Source organism: Camellia sinensis, chromosome 1, assembly GCF_055761805.1.
Source record: "Camellia sinensis isolate YWXY chromosome 1, ASM5576180v1, whole genome shotgun sequence".
NCBI classification, from domain to species: Eukaryota; Viridiplantae; Streptophyta; class Magnoliopsida; order Ericales; family Theaceae; genus Camellia; species Camellia sinensis.
The window spans coordinates 13019779-13039922 of NC_138961.1; the positions used below are offsets into that span (position 1 = coordinate 13019779).

The following is a 20144-nucleotide window of genomic DNA, read 5'->3' on the forward strand; positions in this document are numbered from 1 at the left end:
AAGCCCGTAGGGCATTTTGTTTTGATGTTAACATGTAATACTTATGTAATGAGACGCTAATGAATAAAAGAAGGTGGTTAGTTTATATGTCAATGCATGTCTTATTTGATGGGTTTAATGTTATTATTTTGAGGGCGTTATATTTTTTTTAAAAAAGTTCAATCCGCAAACCGCCCGTAACCGCCCGCACATCCGCGAACCCTATCCGCACAAACCGCAAACCGCATTGCGGGCGGTTGCGAGTTGACTTTTTCCCAAACCGCATAGATGCGGGCGGGTCCAAACCGAACTGCAAACCGTCCCAAACCGAACCACGGACACTGCGGTTTGTGCGGATAGGGTTCGCGGATGTGCGGGCGGTTGCAGGCGGTTTGCGGATTGAACTTTTTTTTCAAAAATTTATTTTTAAACCCTTTTTTTCTCCCATTTTGTCAATCTTTATTTTGGACCTTTTTTCTCATATTTTCTAAAATGCTCCAACATTAATAATTAATAAATTAAAAATTATAAAAAAAATTATAAAATAAAAAACACAACAAATTCAATTTAGAACAAATATATTAAATTTCAATTAGTGAAGTCGGAATACTAGTTGAATTCAATCTGTTTACATTGAATTTGTTCTAAATATATTGAATCTGTCTGAACAAATTCTATCTTAGCAAGTGAAGTCAGAATACCAGTTTGGAACAAATTAGGGCTTTAAATATGACACATAAGAAGGGTGATCACAGAAAGGTACTGCAAAAAAAAAAAAAAAAAAAAAAAAAAAAAAGAGAGTAGGCACATATTCAAGAATATAAGTATTTTCCATGAGGAGGATACAAAGAAGATATAAGCACTCAGAAAGAAGAGACTAATTAATTTGTTCTCTGTAAAAGCTTACAGGAATATTTGGGTCCAGATTTCCACCACCAATCAAGGTCCCATTCTGAAAATTGAAGGGATAGACTTGCTTCCCAAATTTGTGATATCGGTCACTCTTCTAGGCAATGTTCTTCCTGTTGACCTTCAACTCCTCTGTCCCACGAGAAAAGCTATACGTATCATTGAACAAACTCCATGCAATTAAACCACAAGGAACAATTGGGAGACAGTGACTAACATGATAACATTTTACCATTGAACAAAGCTTGGGTTTCTACATAAACCAAGAAGGAACCAAAAAGGAAATGTGATAAGACAGTGACTAACATGATAACATTTTACCATTGATTATTGCAACAAATAGACACCATGACAGTTACCAGAAATGAATGCAAAGAAGCACCAATTATCATCAAGAGCATTAACTATAGAAGGATGCCAATAATACTAGATAAATGGAAGGAAAGATAATGGACACATATATATAATATAATCATACCAAAAAAAATAAATAAATAGAAATACATTTGATGAAAGAAGCAAGGTAATTTAAGTAAATGAATGAACTTGTCACTACATTAGGTAAGAGAAGAAATACTCTCACCGTCGGTGGTTCTGGTAGTAGTTATCGAGCTGGTAGTAGATGTAAATTGGGGCCTTCATGTATTTGGGAACCTGAAAATCAAGTTATAAATGTCAATACACAAATCTAAAGAACAAATTCAATGTCAGAATACCAGTTTAGAACAAATTCAACTTATATATATAAAACAAAAAAAAATCAACGATCGGTGAGGATGAAAGCCTGCAGTGTTTAGAATAAATTCATGCATTGCCAAGAGGATGAAGGCCTACAGAGTTTTGGATACATAAACAAAAACATAAGACCAAAGCAAAAATGTATACTGCGACAACAAAAAGAGGTCAATGAATCGATTGTGGAAATCTACAGTTATTTGGAAAATTATAGAATGCTCATGTTCATTTCCTGCCTCAATTTATTTGTTATTGGTTGATCAATTTTACAGAAATACTATCCTCCACTCAGATTCTATAATCAATTTTACAGACAGACTATAATAATGAACATGAAGCACAGCACAAGCACTCAGATGTTGAGCCAGATAACTAGCAAACTATAATAATCAACAACATTTGCCCTTGTAATAATGGAAGAGAAATAATCTAAGGACAGGCATAGCACTGATCTAATTTGTATAATTAACATTGAAGCACAGCACAACACATTTGATTTACTTTTAAGTAAAATGAAAAAACATCATAAAATTCCATAGAAGTTAAAAAATCAGACAGATTCAAACAAACACATTCAAACAGACAGATTCAAAAAATCAGATCCCATCAGATCTGTTTTGGTCAACAAAAAATCAGATCCCACAACAAAAATCAGATCTGTTTTGGTCCACAAAAAATAAGATCTGTTCATCCACAAAAAATCAGAGATGAGAGATCACCTGTGAAGTAGATCGGCTGTGCGATGATGAAAAAAATCAAAGATCACCTATGAAGTAGATCGGCTGTGCGATGAAAAAAATCAGAGATGAAAAAAATCAGATCTGTTGTTCATCCACAAAAAATCAACGATTGGGAGAGAGAGAGACAGAGATTGAGAGAGAGAGTTCACCTGTGAAGCAGATCGGATGTGCGATGGTAGATCGGAGATGAAAAAAATCAGAGATGAAAAAAATCAGTGAAGTTGTTCATCCACAAAAAATAAACGATCGGGAGAGAGAGAGACAGAGATTGAGAGAGAGAGTTCACCTGTGAATGAAGTAGATCGGCTGTGCAATGAAGTAGATCGGCTGTGAGAAAGAGAGATCGATCGGTGTGTGCAGAAATGAGAAGAGAGTGAGAAAAAGAGAGACAGTGAGTGAGATGAGACTGAGAGAGAGTGAGGGAGGGAGGAGCCGATTAGATTATTAGGCTTTTTTTTCTCTTTTAGTATAGGTGAGTGAGTGAGATGGTGAGCGAGAGAAGAGATGGACGGTTTAGATTAGATTTGAAAAAAAAAAAAATTAATTGTGGCATGACCCTGCCAAACTTGCTTATCACATGAATTCGGAGATGGGGAAATTCCACCAAGCAAAGATAACAAAGATACCCATTCCAAATTTTTCCGATCATTGAGACTCCTAGAAAATTCTAGATTTCAAGAAATCCAAGCAACACTAGAAGAAACTGAAGAAGCAACGGACACAAAATGTAACCGATCAACCATATAAAGATGTGGAAATGGCATATTAAAGGAAGAATGCGCCGCACAAGTGTCCTCCCAAAACTGTGAATTCTCTCCATCACCCACTTTCAAAGAAAAAAAATCTGGATATTCGTAGGAGGATCTTAGAAATGGATTTCCATGGAGCACAATTGGTACCCCTGCTAACCATATGTGAGTCTCTCCCATTAGATTGAAGCCCATACTTACTTTTAATGATGGCAAACCATATTTATAACCACTTACCAAGTAGGTTGTGTTCCTAGCCACAACATTTCCTATATAGCTAGTCCTGCTTTCTCCTTAGGAAAAGAAATAATGCTCCAATTCACTAAATGATCTTTTTTTTTCTTCCCAAAGAAAATCTCTCATTGAATTTTCAATCTTCCTTGCAATACTAATCGGGATCTTGAAAATACTACTTAACACAGACTGCATGAGAGTGTACCTACCCCCCTAGACAACAAATATTTCTTCCACCCCTCTAATCTTTTGCCAATCTTTTCTAACACCGGAGACCAAAAAGATTCAAATATGGATTATCTCCTAGTGACTCACTCTCTCTCTCTAGAGTACACATTCTCTCTCCATGGGTTAGATATTTCCTTTCTATACATATGTTCTCTCTCTCTCTCTATATATATATATATATGTATATATGCTCCAGATGTTAGATCTGTGTTTTGCATATGTAAATCCATTTTCTTTATATACATAGGCCCAGTTTGTTTGCTTGGATATAAACAGCGGGATATGATATCTTTGAGATTTGGAAGGGTATATACAATGAAGAGGATTTGAGCATTGGATAACATATCCCAGGGCCCTGTTTGTTGTGTACAGGATTTAAGCATTGGATATAAATTATCCATGTTTGTTTACAAAAGGGATGGGGCATATGAGCAAGCAATTTCCAATTTTGCCCTCATACCATACATAATACTGCCCATCTGGGCCACCAACGCCCAACATTTTGGAATTAATAATCAAAATTTCAAGATTTGCCAAAGTAAAAAATTGTTATAATTAAAATTAATAACCAAAAAATTGTTATAATTAAAATTTTTATTCTTAAACATAACCATCATTCTTTTTCTTAAATTTTCAAGAGGTTGGTTTTTATCAAAGCAATTATCCAATAATACACTAATAATTCCATTGGCCTAAAAAGTTAGCTTAATTTTTTTTTTCTTTTGCTTATTTTCTTCTTTATAAATTGACTCAAAATTTACAACTCAATTCATAAACACAAAAATAAACAAAAAAATAAGCTAACTTAAGCCACATCAAAGAAAATCTTGATTGTTTTCTTGTCATTCCTAAGGCAATAGGCAACAATAAACAAGGCAATATACAACTGGGAAGAATCAAATTCTATATCTTACAATAAACAAGGTAATATACAACCTGGGTAGAATCAAATTCTAACATATCTTACAACATGGGCAGAATCAAATTCATCCAGTAATCAAATTCTAATATATCTTACAACAAACAAGGCAATATGTTAAGCATAATACTAATTGTCATCATCCATCATATACCATACATATGTCCATAACATAGAATACTTATACAACCCCAACAATTACAACAAAATTAGGCACATTAAAAACAGAGAATTTGATAAATAATACTGGGAATGTCAATAAATAAAAAAACTATTTGTTGACCCAAAAATAAAAATAACATTAAAAAAAAAGAAAAAAATTACCCACTCAGATAAAAACTAATTACAAAGATAGGAACAAAATTTGGGTTTAATAATAATTAAATAAAAAACTTACATGTGAGAGATTTGGCATTACAGCTTCGTTATTGTATCTCTAAACTTCTCAAATTTTGAATCCCAATGTTTATTGGATACAGGTATAGTGCACTGCTCAATGGATACAGGAGGGCCATACATATGTATATATGTGTGTATATGTATATGTATATATATGTGTATGCATAATGAAGGTTTGGCCAAGGCTGAGCCCCATTGGCTCAAAGCTATGGAAACCCATCACACATACAAGAGAGAAGACACAGATTTTGCCTATATACACAAATCAACAATGGGGAATAAAGATTGACGCCGGCGATTTTTGAGGAATAAAGAAAATAGAAAATCTGTGTGTTTAGGTAAAGTAAATGACAGAGGAGAACCTTATGTTTGATGCCGGCGACAGAAATCGGCAATCGGGGGTAGATCGGCAACTGGTCAGCACCGTTTCTCCATCGCTTCTTCTTGCAACGGCAGATGGTGAGAATGATGTAGGGTTTCCTATGTGGGTTATTATATATAGCAAGGGGTAAAAGAGTAAAATATTTCCTTATCCCCTCCCCCCTGATATACAATAACGGGGGGGGGGGGGGGGTAGTGTTTATTGTATATCCAGTCAAAATAGGGGATATACAATGAAGAGGTATATTATCTCCTCCTCCAAAAAAATTTCCAAACAATAGATATATTGGGCCCACAGTATATTATATACTATCCCACCCTCCATCTCCAACAAACAAACTGGGCCATGGGCCCAGTTTGTTTGCTTGGATATAAACAGTAGGATATGATATCTTTGAGATTTGGAAGGGTATATACAATGAAGAGGATTTGAGCATTAGATAACATATCCCAGGGCCCTGTTTGTTGTGTACAAGATTTAAGCATTGGATATAAATTATCCATGTTTGTTTACAAAAGGGATGGGGTATATGAGCAAGCAATTTCCAATTTTGCCCTCATACCATACATAATACTGCCCATCTGGGTCACCAACGCCCAACATTTTGGAATTAATAACCAAAATTTCAAGATTTGCCAAAGTAAAAAATTGTTATAATTAAAATTAATAACCAAAAAATTGTTATAATTAAAATTTTTATTCTTAAACATAACCATCATTCTTTTTCTTAAATTTTCAAGAGGTTAATTTTTATCAAAGCAATTATCCAATAATGCACTAATAATTCCATTGGCCTAAAAAGTTAGCTTAAAATTATTTTTTTTCTTTTGCTTATTTTCTTCTTTATAAATTGACTCAAAATTTACAACTCAACTCATAAACACAAAAATAAGCAAAAAAAAATAAGCTAACTTAAGCCACATCAAAGAAAATCTTGATTGTTTTCTTGTCATTCCTAAGGCAATAGGCAACAATAAACAAGGCAATATACAACTGGGTAGAATCAAATTCTATATCTTACAATAAACAAGGTAATATACAACCTGGGCAGAATCAAATTCTAACATGTCTTACAACATGGGCAGAATCAAATTCATCCAGTAATCAAATTCTAATATATCTTACAACAAACAAGGCAATATGTTAAGCATAATACTAATTGTCATCATCCATCATATACCATACATATGTCCATAACATAGAATACTTATACAACCCCAACAATTATAACAAAATTAGGCACATTAAAAACAGAGAATTTGATAAATAATACTGGGAATGTCAATAAATAAAAGAACTATTTGTTGACCCAAAAATAAAAATAACATTAAAAAAAAAAGAAAAAATTTACCCACTCAGATAAAAACTAATTACAAAGATAGGAACAAAATTTGGGTTTAATAATAATTAAATAAAAAACTTACATGTGAGAGATTTGGCATTACAGCTTCGTTATTGTATCTCTAAACTTCTCAAATTTTGAATCCCAATGTTTATTGGATACAGGTATAGTGCACTGCTCAATGGATACAAGAGGGCTATACATATGTATATATGTGTGTATATATATATGTATATATATGTGTATGTATAATGAAGGTTTGGCCAAGGCTGAGCCCCAATGGCTCAAAGCTATGGAAACCCATCACACATACAAGAGAGAAGACACAGATTTTGCCTATATACAAAAATCAACAATGGGGAATAAAGATTGATGCCGGCGATTTTTGAGGAATAAAGAAAATAGAAAATCTGTGTGTTTAGGTAAAGTAAATGACAGAGGAGAACCTTATGTTTGATGCCGGCGACAGAAATCGGCAATCGGGGGTAGATCGGCAACTGGTCAGCACCGTTTCTCCATCGCTTCTTCTTGCAACGGCAGATGGTGAGAATGATGTAGGGTTTCCTGTGTGGGTTATTATATATAGCAAGGGGTAAAAGAGTAAAATATTTCCTTATCCCCTCCCCCCTGATATATAATAACCGGGGGGGTAGTGTTATTGTATATCCAGTCAAAATAGGGGATATACAATGAAGAGGTATATTATCTCCTCCTCCAAAAAAATTTCCAAACAATAGATATATTGGGCCCACAGTATATTATATACTATCCCACCCTCCATCTCCAACAAACAAACTGGGCCATATACTCCATATATGTTCTTTAAAATGTGACGTTTGACAAAAGAGAAGGCCGAGTGCAAATACTGGACGGAACACCGGTATGCTCAAAACCCAACCAAATTTCATGAAACAGCCGAAATGGATTGGATCAGAGAAAAAACAAAGACAAAACGGTATTGGCCCTCTTTAGTTCTGTTTTGGTTATATTAAGACAACAAATCCATGTTGATTTCTAACAAGTCAAACCAATCCAGCAGAGTAACAAATGAATCATGTAGGATGAGTGCAAGAGACACGGTCCTACTAGTAGTGTGCCCAAATCTAATAAACAGCAGCAGTGAAAGCAGGTTTAAAGCCTCATTTTAGTTGGTTTTAGCAGCCAAAAGATTGAAAAAATCAGGTAGATTACCGGGATTTGTATGGGGCAATAAAAGAGTAGTGCTTTGGGCATGAGAAGACCTGATTTTGGAGGGTGTTCTTGGTGCTGTAACAGTTCCATGAACAGTAACTAAGGATAGTTTTAGGTTATTTTGCAAATTAGTGTTAAAATATGAAGGGATTATGGATTAATGGCAGTGACAAAATAGATCTGGTTGTGGGAAAAGGCTACAAATGCCCCCCCCCCAAAAAAAAAGGAAGAAGAAGACGAGGATAAACTCTAGACATTGCACTGGGTTTAGAATTGCATCACACAATCATCCCAAAGAAAATTTAAAAACTCTCTAAAATCTCAATTCTATTAAATTCGAATCATTGCCATATGAAGGAAAGTAGCTCTGAGCATTAAATACACCTAATAAAAACTCAAAATTTCTCTTATAAAATTTAAGACGTATAAAGGGCATGAAAGAAAATTATTTGACCATGCACATGATCTAGTAAATGTCAAATGGAACTGACAAGGATATTAAATGGACTAACCATGAAAACAATAGCATATTCACAGCAGAGTGCTAAATGCCTAGAAAGAAACAAACTGAAACAAATAAATAAAGGGATTTGTTTCCATAATGCTTGAACCTGCATCATTTTGTCCCTTTAGGGCAAACTTATGTTTTTATCCTATAAAACTATCCTCACAAATAATCAATAATAATTTTGTAAGATGTTTTGACTTTTCTCATTCATTCATATATTTATTTACCTATTTTTCCTTTTTTTCCCCTCTTTATGAAACCACAACATAATTTCAACAATTTTCACATTTATTTATTTATTTATCTATTTTCCTTTTTCCATCTCATGACACCACAACATAATTTCAACAGTTTCAGCAATCTGTCAACAGAAAAAGCAAGGACAAAGAAAATGAACCATTTAGCTCATCTAACCTTGATGTTTGCACAGAGGTCCTCCGTGGAATTGTCCAAACTCTATATAAAGGATAAAGATTAGAAAGCAATCCATTTCCAAACAAAGATAAGCACCACTCAAACATAGACAGATAATTAATGGATCAAAATATCAAGAAGGCTATGACAGAAGAAATAAACAAAACACACACACACACACACACGAGTGGGAATCACAAAGATGAGTAGACCAAAACAAAACACCAGTTTGTTAAGGTGAGCAAGGGAGTTTGGGAAAAAAATAAAATACACCAGACAATGGTAACAAGGAAAATCTGAATGTCACAAATCATCTTGAGACGTGTTAAACTGCTAATATAACAACAGAAGCTTACTTTGGTCTCATGAGCAGAAGGATTTTGATGGGCGTAATTTTCCTTGAATTTTCTAAAAGTGCCTGAAAAACAACGTTTTTAATGAATTTCCTCTGCTAGTCCAACAGCTAAGCACAATATTGTAACCAAAAATAAAATCCTGCCGTTACTTACTGTGAGAGAGAGAGAATATAATCCTGCTGCATTAACCTTAATCCAGTGTTCGGAATGGAAAGAGGCTAGAATGGAATGGTCACTCCATTGCAATACATGTTCTCATGTTTGTTTGGTAAAAGGGAAAGAAATTTACATTGGAAGTGGAATCACAATTCACCAATTTAGGAGAATGGCCATTCCATTGGGAGGCCAAGGAATAGCCATTCCATTTTGGCCTAAAATCATTCCAACGAACCAAACACTACCTAAATGTGTTCATGGAAAATGAAAAATTCTCAAAGCAATACTGTGACATAAAAAGTTAAAACATACAAGATGTACATAACAATTAGAAAGAGCTAGTAGGGATTTTCCCAACTTATCAAAATTTAGACAATGTGATCATCCCCAAAATCAATACTTAAAAACAAAAGACAATGGCTTGCCTTCAAAGAGAAATTTAGGGTTTGAGGTCTGATGATCATCCACTGAGACTTCCGCAGTAACAGCCGTTGACCAGTCAGCGAAAGCCAGAAATGACTTCTCTGAAGAAGACAAGTAACCGACCAACCCAACGCTCGAACCCAGAGCAATTCCCGAAACCCATCTGAGGAAAGATCTGAAAGTGCTTGGGTTTTCATGAGAATTGGTCTCCGACCTTGAGACAATGAAAGAAGGCGGTGGTGGTGGTGGTGGTGAGGTAGAAAAGGGGCGGAACTGGAGAAGATGGATCAGTTGCAGACGATTGATCGACAGAGGGGATCGTTTCACGCACAGAGACATGGTGTGGATATAGAGAGTGTATAGGGCATGAAAGATTTGGGTGTAACCGACTTGAGCGACAGAGAGAGAGGAGGAAGTTTTGAGTAGTAAGACTTTAGTAATAGTTTGATATAGGAATTACAATTAAGACAGTTACTTTGATATAGGAATTACAATTAAGTTGAAGAAGATTTTTATACAAATAACTACAAATTTTGTATCTATTAGGATTAATGTGAATCTTATTTCAGTTTCTAAATTTTTATTATTAATTTGTTAACATGTATAACATTATTTTAAGTGAAAACTAGTAAAAATAAGGGGTCTTTTTTTTTAAGGTGTCTGGTATTAAGATTTTATAGCATAAATGATATCTAATATTTTCATGATGTCTATAGTCCCTCAATCTGATATAGAGAAATTTCATCCAGAGAATTTCTCCGAACTTGCTAGAGAAATTCTATCCAGAGAAATTGTGGACCAAAGAAATTTTATCCAACCCAGATAAATTTCTCTGACCTTCCCTTCTTTCCAGAGAAATTTTCCTTCTCTGGCCTTCAGAGAAATTTCACACTTTAGAGAAAATTTCTCTGGCCTTCCCTTCTCTCCAGAGAAATTTCCCTTCTCCAAACCTAGATAAATTTTCCCAAACCAGAGAAATTCCCCCTCTCCAAACCCAGAGAAATTTCCCCTTACAATCTTTTATGGTTGAACAATCAATAACGATCTAACAAATAAGGAAAAGATTACGAAACCTATACCTTGGCCAAGAGTGAACTTAAACGGTGTTCCCCTATCACGACTCGAATCGAACTGAGTACCATCAAGTAAAGTCCCAGTGTAATTTTCTCTAGTATGTTTAATTTTATTTGTCATGTGTAATTTTCTCCGGCATGTATAATTTTCTCTGGTATGTTACTTCTTTGTTTTCTCTGGCTAGTTGTGTGATTTTCTCTGCCATGTGCAATTTTCTCTGCCAGGTTGCTTCTTTGATTTTCTCTGTCATGTTGCTTCTTTAATTTTCTCTGCCATGTTACTTCTCTAATTTTCTCTGTCATGTTGCTTCTTTAATTTCTCTACTAGGTTGCTTCCTTGATTTTTTCTGCCATGTTGCTTCTTTAATTTTCTTTGCCAGGTTGCTTCTCTGATTTTTTCTGCCATGTTACTTCTCTAAATTTCTTTGCCATGTTGCTTCTTTAATTTTCTCTACCAAGTTACTTCTCTGATTTTCTCTGCCATGTTGCTTCTTTAATTTTCTCTGCCAAGTTGCTTCTTTGATTTTCTCTGCCATGTTGCTTCTTTGATTTTCTCTGCCATGTTGCTTCTTTGATTTTCTCTACCATGTTGCTTTTTTAATTTTCTGTGCCAAGTTGCTTCTTTGATTTTCTCTACCATGCTGGTTCTTTAATTTTCTCTACCAAGTTGTTGGGAGGGAGAGAGATATTATACATTTCGGGGTTTATTTTGTTTTTTTATTTTTATTTTTTTTTTAACTTTTAGATCATATCTAACAGTGAATTAAAAATTTTATCAAATTTAAATTAAAATTTGATTTGATATCTTTCATTTCAATATTAAAATTAAAATTTTTATCAATGTTTTTCCGGTTATCTAAAAGAGCGTCCAAGTGGATGTTCTAAAGATCGTTTGAACATGAATAAAAAAAATTATTAAAGTTGCTTTTGAGGTGGACATCCAAGAGGATGTTCAGCCTAACGATAACAATTTAAATTTAATAAAAGATGAAAAACTCCATTTATTTGATGAAAGTTTTAGGCTTCGTTTGGTGAAACTTTTAAAATATAATTTCGCACTCACTTTTGAGTGTGGTGTTTGTTTAGCGTTTTTAAAAATTAATTTCATACTCACTTTTGAAAACTCTTTCAAAGGCGAAAAAATTTGGACTAACTAGTCATCCGGCCGGTTGACCGAAACAATGTTCGGTTTTTTTTTTCCTTTTTCTTTTTGCACTTGTTATTTTTATATTACAAAAAAAATATTTGTGATTTTTTTTAAAAATTTTTATGAGTTTTGAATAGAATTTTGGATTGTGTGTTTAGTTATGAATTGTAAATTTTTGTATCAAATATCATATGTCACATCACTCAATTTAAACTCAATTTAAAACTCTTTCAAAACTCATAATCAAACAAATTTTCCACACTCAAATTATAATTCCAAAACTCACAAACACAAAATACAATTCTATTCTTAAATCATAATTCTAAAACTCTACCAAACACTTCCTTAGTTTTCCTTATATTTGATATGAATCTGGTGAAAGAGTTGAAGTACCAAAATGAGACGTTTTTCATCAAATTCAAATTTAATAAAACATTGACATGATACTCTTAGAGCATCTCCAATGGTTCATCAAATTTTTCATCAAATCTGAGTATAAAAAAAAGACAATTTATTCTATTTGATATCGCCTGCCCTAATGGAGAAATTTTGCTTTTCATCAAACTGGCCGGTCGACCAGTCAATGAAAAACCTGGTTCTGATCTTTCTTTCTTTCCCCTCCCTTTTTTTTTTACTGAGAAAACAAAGAGGTGGTCGATCGGGGGGTCAACCTTCTAGTGTAAAATTTTCACAAAATTTTGCTTGAGCTGGTCATTCGGGTGGACGTTCGGCCGGACGTCCGGTGGGTCCACGCTCAACGGCTACGCACAGTAATTTGGTGAAAGGTGCAACACATCTTCAATTTAGTGAAACTTTTGCTCCGTTCTCAATTTGATATCAATTTGGTGAAACTATTGGAAAGAGAAAAAATGGCTTTTTTCATTAAATTCAAATCTGATCCTCAATCTGATGCAACATTGGAGATGGTCTTAAAGCATCAATATCAACCTCTTCAAAATTTCAGTCAAATTATAACTTAAAAAGCTATTTTTCTATTTTAGCTAGTCACCCACTGCATCAAACTCTCTATTTTAACTTAATCCTATTAAAATATTTGTTATTCTTTTTTTTTATATAAAAAAATTGATGAGCTATCAACCAAACAATTCTTATGTTTTACAAAAGGTAAAACTGGAGGAAATGTAAAAATAAAATAAAAAAATTGTTGTTGACTGGTTGTCTGGCCAATCTTCCAGGCGGATGTTCGGTTACACCCAAATCGTGTGTGTTTAGCGATGAACAGTTGCTCGCCTCATCGGACGAGTTACTGTAGCAAATTTAACAAAACGTTAATTTACAAAAAAATTATTGAGGCTGATAGATGAAGGATTTGATGCTGATGCTCTCTACAATAGCTTTATAGAGCTTGATGCGAATGCTCTTAGGTATATAGTAAGTAGAAAAATTAATTAAAATAGTAGTATAAAAAAATATTTGGTACAAATAAAATAATAAAAAAAAGAAAAAATTGTGATTTTTTCCTTAAGACCTTTTGTTATTTACATTTTTTTTCCTATTAAAATAGTCAACGATATTTGAAAAAATTATAGTCATACTTAAAAGTTAGTCCATTTTAAATAAATAAATTATACTAGTAAGGGCATCTCTAACAATTCACCAAATATTTCATTAAATCTAAGTAAAAAATATGAATTCTTCTATCTGATATCAGCCACTCCGACGGTGATGTCATCAAAACACAGGTTGACCAGGGAGATGACCGACCGCACACCTGGTTGGTTGACCGGCAACTGTAAATGCTTTATAAGATGACCATAGGCAATGTGATCCAAGACAAAGCCCTGCTTTTGAAGCTTCTCTACCAAAGCATGTGCAATGCTTGTAAAACCCTGTACTGCATAACTTTTTGAGGACATCATGACAAGTATGCAATTTTGTGTGAGGATATGCCACCAGCATGCTTTCAAAAAGCTCGAGTACTTCCTTGAGAAGTCCTTTATGGCATAACAACCCCAAAGAGCTTTACAATCCTTTAGCTTGGGTGACCATTTATCTAGAAGTGCAACTTCCCAACAATTGAGGAGCCTCGTCAAGTTTCTTTTCCTGAGTAAACCAGTTATTAAAGCAGTATGTGTCTCCATCTTGATTTTTGTGTGTGAATCGCTTTTCACTGAGTGCTTGGACAAGCAAATTGAGAGTTTCTTGATCAAGCTGATTAGTCAACTTTGGTGGTCATCCGAGGGTGGACTGGGAGGTCGACCGGTCAATGTAATTTTTTTACAAATTTTTGCCTTGGGGTGGTCATTCGAGGGGAGATCCGGCTAGTCGTCCGGTAGGTCACCACTCAACAGCTATGCATAGTAAATTGCTGAAAGGTGCAAGACATCTTCAGTTTGGTGAAAATTTTGGGACGTTCTCAATTTGATATCGTTTTGATAAAACCGTTGGAGATTAAAAATGTGTCATTTTTCACCAAATTCAAATTTAGTGATGATTATGGTGAACCGTTAGAGATGGCCTAACACCTAAGCATGGGCTTGTTTGGCAAAATGTGTTTTTTTTTTTTCTGTTAAAAATCACAAAAAGATGAAATAGATTAAAATAATTAATAAGATAAAATTTCACATCAAATCCATAATTATTTCACTTTTTTCTCATAAACATCACATTCAACTACAAAAAAATCCAATCATCTTCTTAAATACAAATGTTTTAGCCTACTAAAATAGCTAATTTCCCAAATTCAATTCAAATTCAATTTTGGGTGCACTAGAAAAATTGTTCTTTTTTATCTTTTTATTTTTAAGTCACATCATTTTTCTATTTTTCTGCACATTTTTTCGTAAAAAGTTAAAAAATATATTTATTTAGATCATCTCAAACAACTCTTTATCCTCCAATTTTTTTTAATGAAAGGTGCTTAAGTGTCATGCAATATGTGAATTTTAAAATTTAAAATTAATTAATTTATTTTAAATAATATGGTAGATATCACATTAATTAATAATTAAAAAAAACTGTAAATTTAATCATTTATATAGTGTGCCAATGACTGATGGAGACACTAAAGTTAAGACAAAAATAAAATTTTAGAAGATATATATAAAAAGAAAAAAGATAAATTACAAACATATTTTTAAAAATCTACTTAAAATGCAGCCTGTCCTTTATAGTTTTAAAAATTGTAAATATTTTTTGTTAAAATTTTTATATTAACAAAATTAATAGAAAAAATAAAATTTTTAATTGCTCTTTTATATAACAATAAAATTATCTAAATTGTAATTAAAATATATTTTTAATATTATTAAAAAAATATTTATTAATTTAATAATTTATTAATAAAAAATAATTATTTATTATGTAATTAAAAACTTAAAACCGCGTAATGGAAAAATTATATGACACAATTTTTATTTTAAATAAATTTAAGAGCAAAGTTGCCGACTCAACATTAAAGCAAGAGTGGGCATGTCGGTAGAGAAGACGAGGCTTTTCCATATTAAGCCTATTTTATATTTTAATTTCTAAATTGGGTATAGTTTGGACGGAATTCTCAAACTAAGCTAAAGTGCTATTACAAATCACGCTTTCACTGTTTGGAACCCAAAATATGATGAATAGTGAAAGCATTATTGCAAATCACGTTTTTTTTTTTTTGATAACTCAGGTATCCCCAACCCGCTGATTTTAAAGGAAGTCAGGACTAATCCTGAGGGCCCTGAAGTTAACGACCGGGCAAACCTCCAGTGGTCCCAAGGGGTGACTCGAAGTCGAGACTTGTGGATTTTATTCTCCAGACTTTACCATTCGGCCACTTGCGTTGGGGTTGTTGTAAATCACGCTTTTAACATAAAAAATTTTCTGAAACGCTTTCACTGTGCATATTGTTTAATTTTTTTTCCTGAAGAAAACGTGATTTCAAATCACACTTTCACTGTGCATATAATTTAATTTATTTTTCCTGAAGAAAATATGATTGTGAATCATACTTTCACTATTGACCAAGGAAATACGATTTTAAAATATATTAAAATGTGAGCAAAATAAAACTTAAATGGGATGTAACCCAAATGGTAATCCACTTCCTTTGCTTAGCTTGAGACGGCCTCAGTTCAACACTCTACATTTCCAAACTGTTGCTATTTTTCAAAAATTCAACTCTTTTGTTTTGTTTTGTTTTTTTTTTTTTCTTCCACTTACTCTATACTTTATATATTTATTATGTAATTTTTTAATAAAAAAAAGTAAAACATTTATTTGGTTAACTAAAAAAATTCTCTATAAAATACAATTTTTTTCAAAATGTCAACATAATTGTTTAAAAAGTATTCAGTGTGTTTAGTTTGAGTTTTTTAGATTTAGTTATTTGAAAATTGAGTTTTTTGATTTTCGTATTTTTTTGTTTTTAGTGAATATTTTTAAAATTTTAAACATTTTTTTTACTTTTTTAGATGCACCTTAGTTAGATATATCTAAAAAATAAAAAATTTGTGAAAAAATATTTTTAAAAATTAATAAATACATAAAAATACACAAAAAATGTACTGAAAAAATGTATTTTTTAAAAAAAATACAAAAAATATTTTAAGTATTTTTTTTTGTGTTTTTGGTATTTAGTGAATTTTTAAAAGGTTTTTTTCACAATTTTTTTACTTTTTAGGTATATTTATGTTAAGTGTGTCTAAAAAGTATATAAAAAAAATTGCTAAAAAAAATTGCTTAAAAAAATTGCTTACGAATAATTGTGTCAAAAGATAATTACTGATTTTTTAAAATATTTTAAGCAAATTTTTTTTAAGCAATTTTTTTAATCAATTTTTTTTTTTTTTTACTTTGTAGACACACCTAACATAAATATACCTAAAAAATAAAAAAATTGTGAAAAAAACCTTTTAAAAATTCACTAAATACCAAAAATACACAAAAAAAAATACTTTAAAATATTTTTGTATTTTTTTAAAAAAAAATACATTTTTTTAGTACATTTTTTGTAATTTTATGTATTTATTAATTTTTAAAAATATTTTTTCACAAATTTTTTATTTTTTAGATACAGCTAACTAAGGTGCATCCAAAAAAGTAAAAAAAAATGTTTAAAATTTAAAAAATATTCACTAAAAATAAAAAAATACGAAAATCAAAAGACTCAGTTTTCAAATAACGAAATCCAAAAAACTCAAACTAAACACACTGAATACTTTTTAAACAATTATGTTGACATTTTGAAAAAAATTATATTTTATAGAGAATTTTTTTAGTTAACCAAATAAACGTTTTACTTTTTTTTGATAAAAAAATTACATAATAAATATATAAAGTATAGAGTAAGTGGAAGAAGAAAAAAAAAAACAAAACAAAACAAAAGAGTTGAATTTTTGAAAAATAACAACAGTTTGGAGATGAGGGGTGCTGAACTCACGCCGTCCCAAGCTAAGCAAAGCAAATGGACTACCATTTGGGCTACATCCCATATAAAACATATTTTGCTCACATTTTAATATATTTTAAAACCGTGTTTGCTTGGTCAACAGTGAAAGCGTGATTCACAATCACGTTTTGTTCAGAAAAAAAAATTAAATTATATGCACAGTGAAAGTGTGGTTTGGAACTACCTTTTCTTCAGGAAATTTTTTTTTAACAATATGCACAGTGAAAGCGTGGTTTTCTTTAGAAAAAAAATTTATGTTAAAAGCGTGATTTGCAACCACGCTTTCTTAATTAAAAGCGTGGTTTGCAATAGCGCTTTTACTATTCATCATATTTTGGGCTCCAAACAGTGAAAGCGTGATTTGTAATAGCGCTTTAGCCTAGTTTGAAAATTCTGTCCAAACTAAGCCTAGTTTAAAAATTAAGATACAAAATAAGCTTAATATGGGAAAAGCCATGAAAAGACGGGCTTAATGGGAATAGCATAACATTTCAAATGTAATTTTATTTTGTTTTATTTTTTTTTTAAAAAAAGGGGGAATAGCATAAGGGTTGTTTGGATAGAATGTTAGAAAAATGTAGTACCAATTTCCATGAAAAAAATAAATTAAAAATGTCAAGGCTTATTTTTGTGCATTTATTTGAAAATAAATAATAAACCAACAACACTGATTCATGTGACCAAAATGTCAGTCATTTATTAGGTCAAGTTTGGCATGTCACAAAAAATAAAAAGTCAAAAAGTTATTACTATTCACCAAAAAAAATATTAAAAAATTAATTTTATACACAAAATTACAACACATCAATCTGACAGCCTCAGATCTGTGCTGCGTTGTGTAACGAAAATTGCACAGTTGGGGTGCAATTTTAACACACTGCTGTTTGGCCCGTGGGGCCCATCACGGGTCCCATTTTGATAATCTAAACCGTTCAATGTTAAAACGGGACCCGTGATGGCCCCCACGAGCCAAACAACACCGTCCAGTGCAATGCCCAAAAAGTAGACAATTACTTCTTAGCATCTATTCCACCTTTGCAGACATGACAGTCGTACAACTCATACTCTAATCTTCTCATACACACTAATTTATACAATTTTTTAATACACATTTTCCCATAAAAAGTCAAAAAGTTAACCCAAACAATCATATTTTTTTCCTCAACTTTTTAGTTAAAAAAGTCAAAAAGTACACTTATTTAAAATACCCCAAACAACCCAAGACTTCTGTGTAAAAATAATATGCCAATAATTTGGTTGTAAAGTTTTATTTTTTGTTTTTATATAAAATAAATAAATTCTATACAGGGAAATTTTTTATACAAAAATTCAATTCAATATGCAAATGCTTCATTTTGATCTTATGATTTTGAATAAATTACAAATACACTCTTAGAGTTTTGTTTAGAATACAAATTGCCCCTTATAATTATGGAAATTACATTTTATTCTTGAGATTTCTAATTTCATAACAAATGACTAGGGGTGGGCGCGGGTCGGTTGTGGCCACGGAACCTCCAATCCGCCATCCGTCCGCCAGATTGGCGGATTGGAGAAAATCAATCCGCATCCGTCCGCCAATCCGACGGATGTGGATTGAGCGGATTGGCGGTTTGGCGGATGGATGCGAATCGGTTTGACGGTTTAAAATTTTATAAATTTTTAATATAATTCAACTTTTGCACTTCTTCAAAAAAAAAAAAAAAGTATTACAATCAATGACTTAAAAAAATATTACAATCATTGCATGCCCCATCCAAAGTAAGAAAGTTTGAAACTTTAGAATATCATAATTACCGCATGCCTCATCCACATAAAGTATTACAATATGTGGTTCTTAAAATATAAAACAATTCAAACCACCAAAACCATAAACATAGCAGTAGTAGAGATTGTATGTCTCTGTATTGTTACATCTATATCTGTTTTTGAAAACAAAAACCAACCAACATATATCATATTTTCTATTTATTATTTTTAGAGATAGATTTAAAAACTAAAAAATATAGATAAATAATACATTTATTTTTTTAATTAAAAAAAGATATTCAAGTTGAAACTTTTTTTCAACAGAATATTTAAGCTCTTTTTTAATTGAAAATACAAACAGAATATTTAAATAAACTAAAAACACAAAGTCTTATAAATTATTAGGGTGCTCGTGGTTTGGCGGTTTGGTTGCGGCCAAAGGAATCTCAAATCTGCCATCCGTCCACCAGATTAGCGCGGATTGGAGAAAATCAATCCGCAACCGTCCGTTCGTCATCACGCATCCGTCCAAAATGCGGCGGATCGGTTTGGTTCGGTCGATTTTGGCGGATCGGTACATCCGCTGCTCACCCCTACAAATGACTCATTTTATTAATTAATCATTAAATCAATTAAGAATTTTTAATAATGTCATATATATATTTTAATTAATAATTTAGGTAATTTTATTGTTGTATAAAAGAATAGTTACGATTTTTTTAATTAATTCTGTTAAATAAAAAATTCTGATATGAGAGTATTTGTAATTTTTCTAATTATAGAGTCAATTTATATTTTAAGTAAACTTTATGAGGTGTATATGCAATGTATCCTATAATGTTTTTTTTACAAAAGAAGATATTTTTAAAAGAGTTTTTTGTGCATAGTTTTAATTTTAACACAAGAAGAGCAAATGAAAATTTCAATTAGACGAAAATATATTATAATATATTAAATTAAGATATTATTTATTGGTGAAAATTCCATGTATATGGTGTATATGTCATTAAAGTTCAAGGATTGAATTACGGCTTGGCCGAAGGGTCTAATAATTATACCTTAAAGTGTGATAAGAGGAAGGTCAAAAGTTTTAGAATAATACTATATGTATCAATTGAT

General features: G+C 31.9%; 1 long non-coding RNA gene across 1 annotated transcript; it reads right to left on the reverse strand.

The window, feature by feature from the left end:
• Positions 1–586: 586 nt before the first annotated feature.
• LOC114315435 (uncharacterized) lies at positions 587–3024 on the reverse strand. The gene is made up of 3 exons (XR_014327566.1): positions 1472–3024; positions 887–1020; positions 587–741 (listed from the first exon to the last, which is right to left on the reverse strand). It is a non-coding gene; the product is annotated as an uncharacterized LOC114315435 (long non-coding RNA).
• Positions 3025–20144: the final 17120 nt, after the last annotated feature.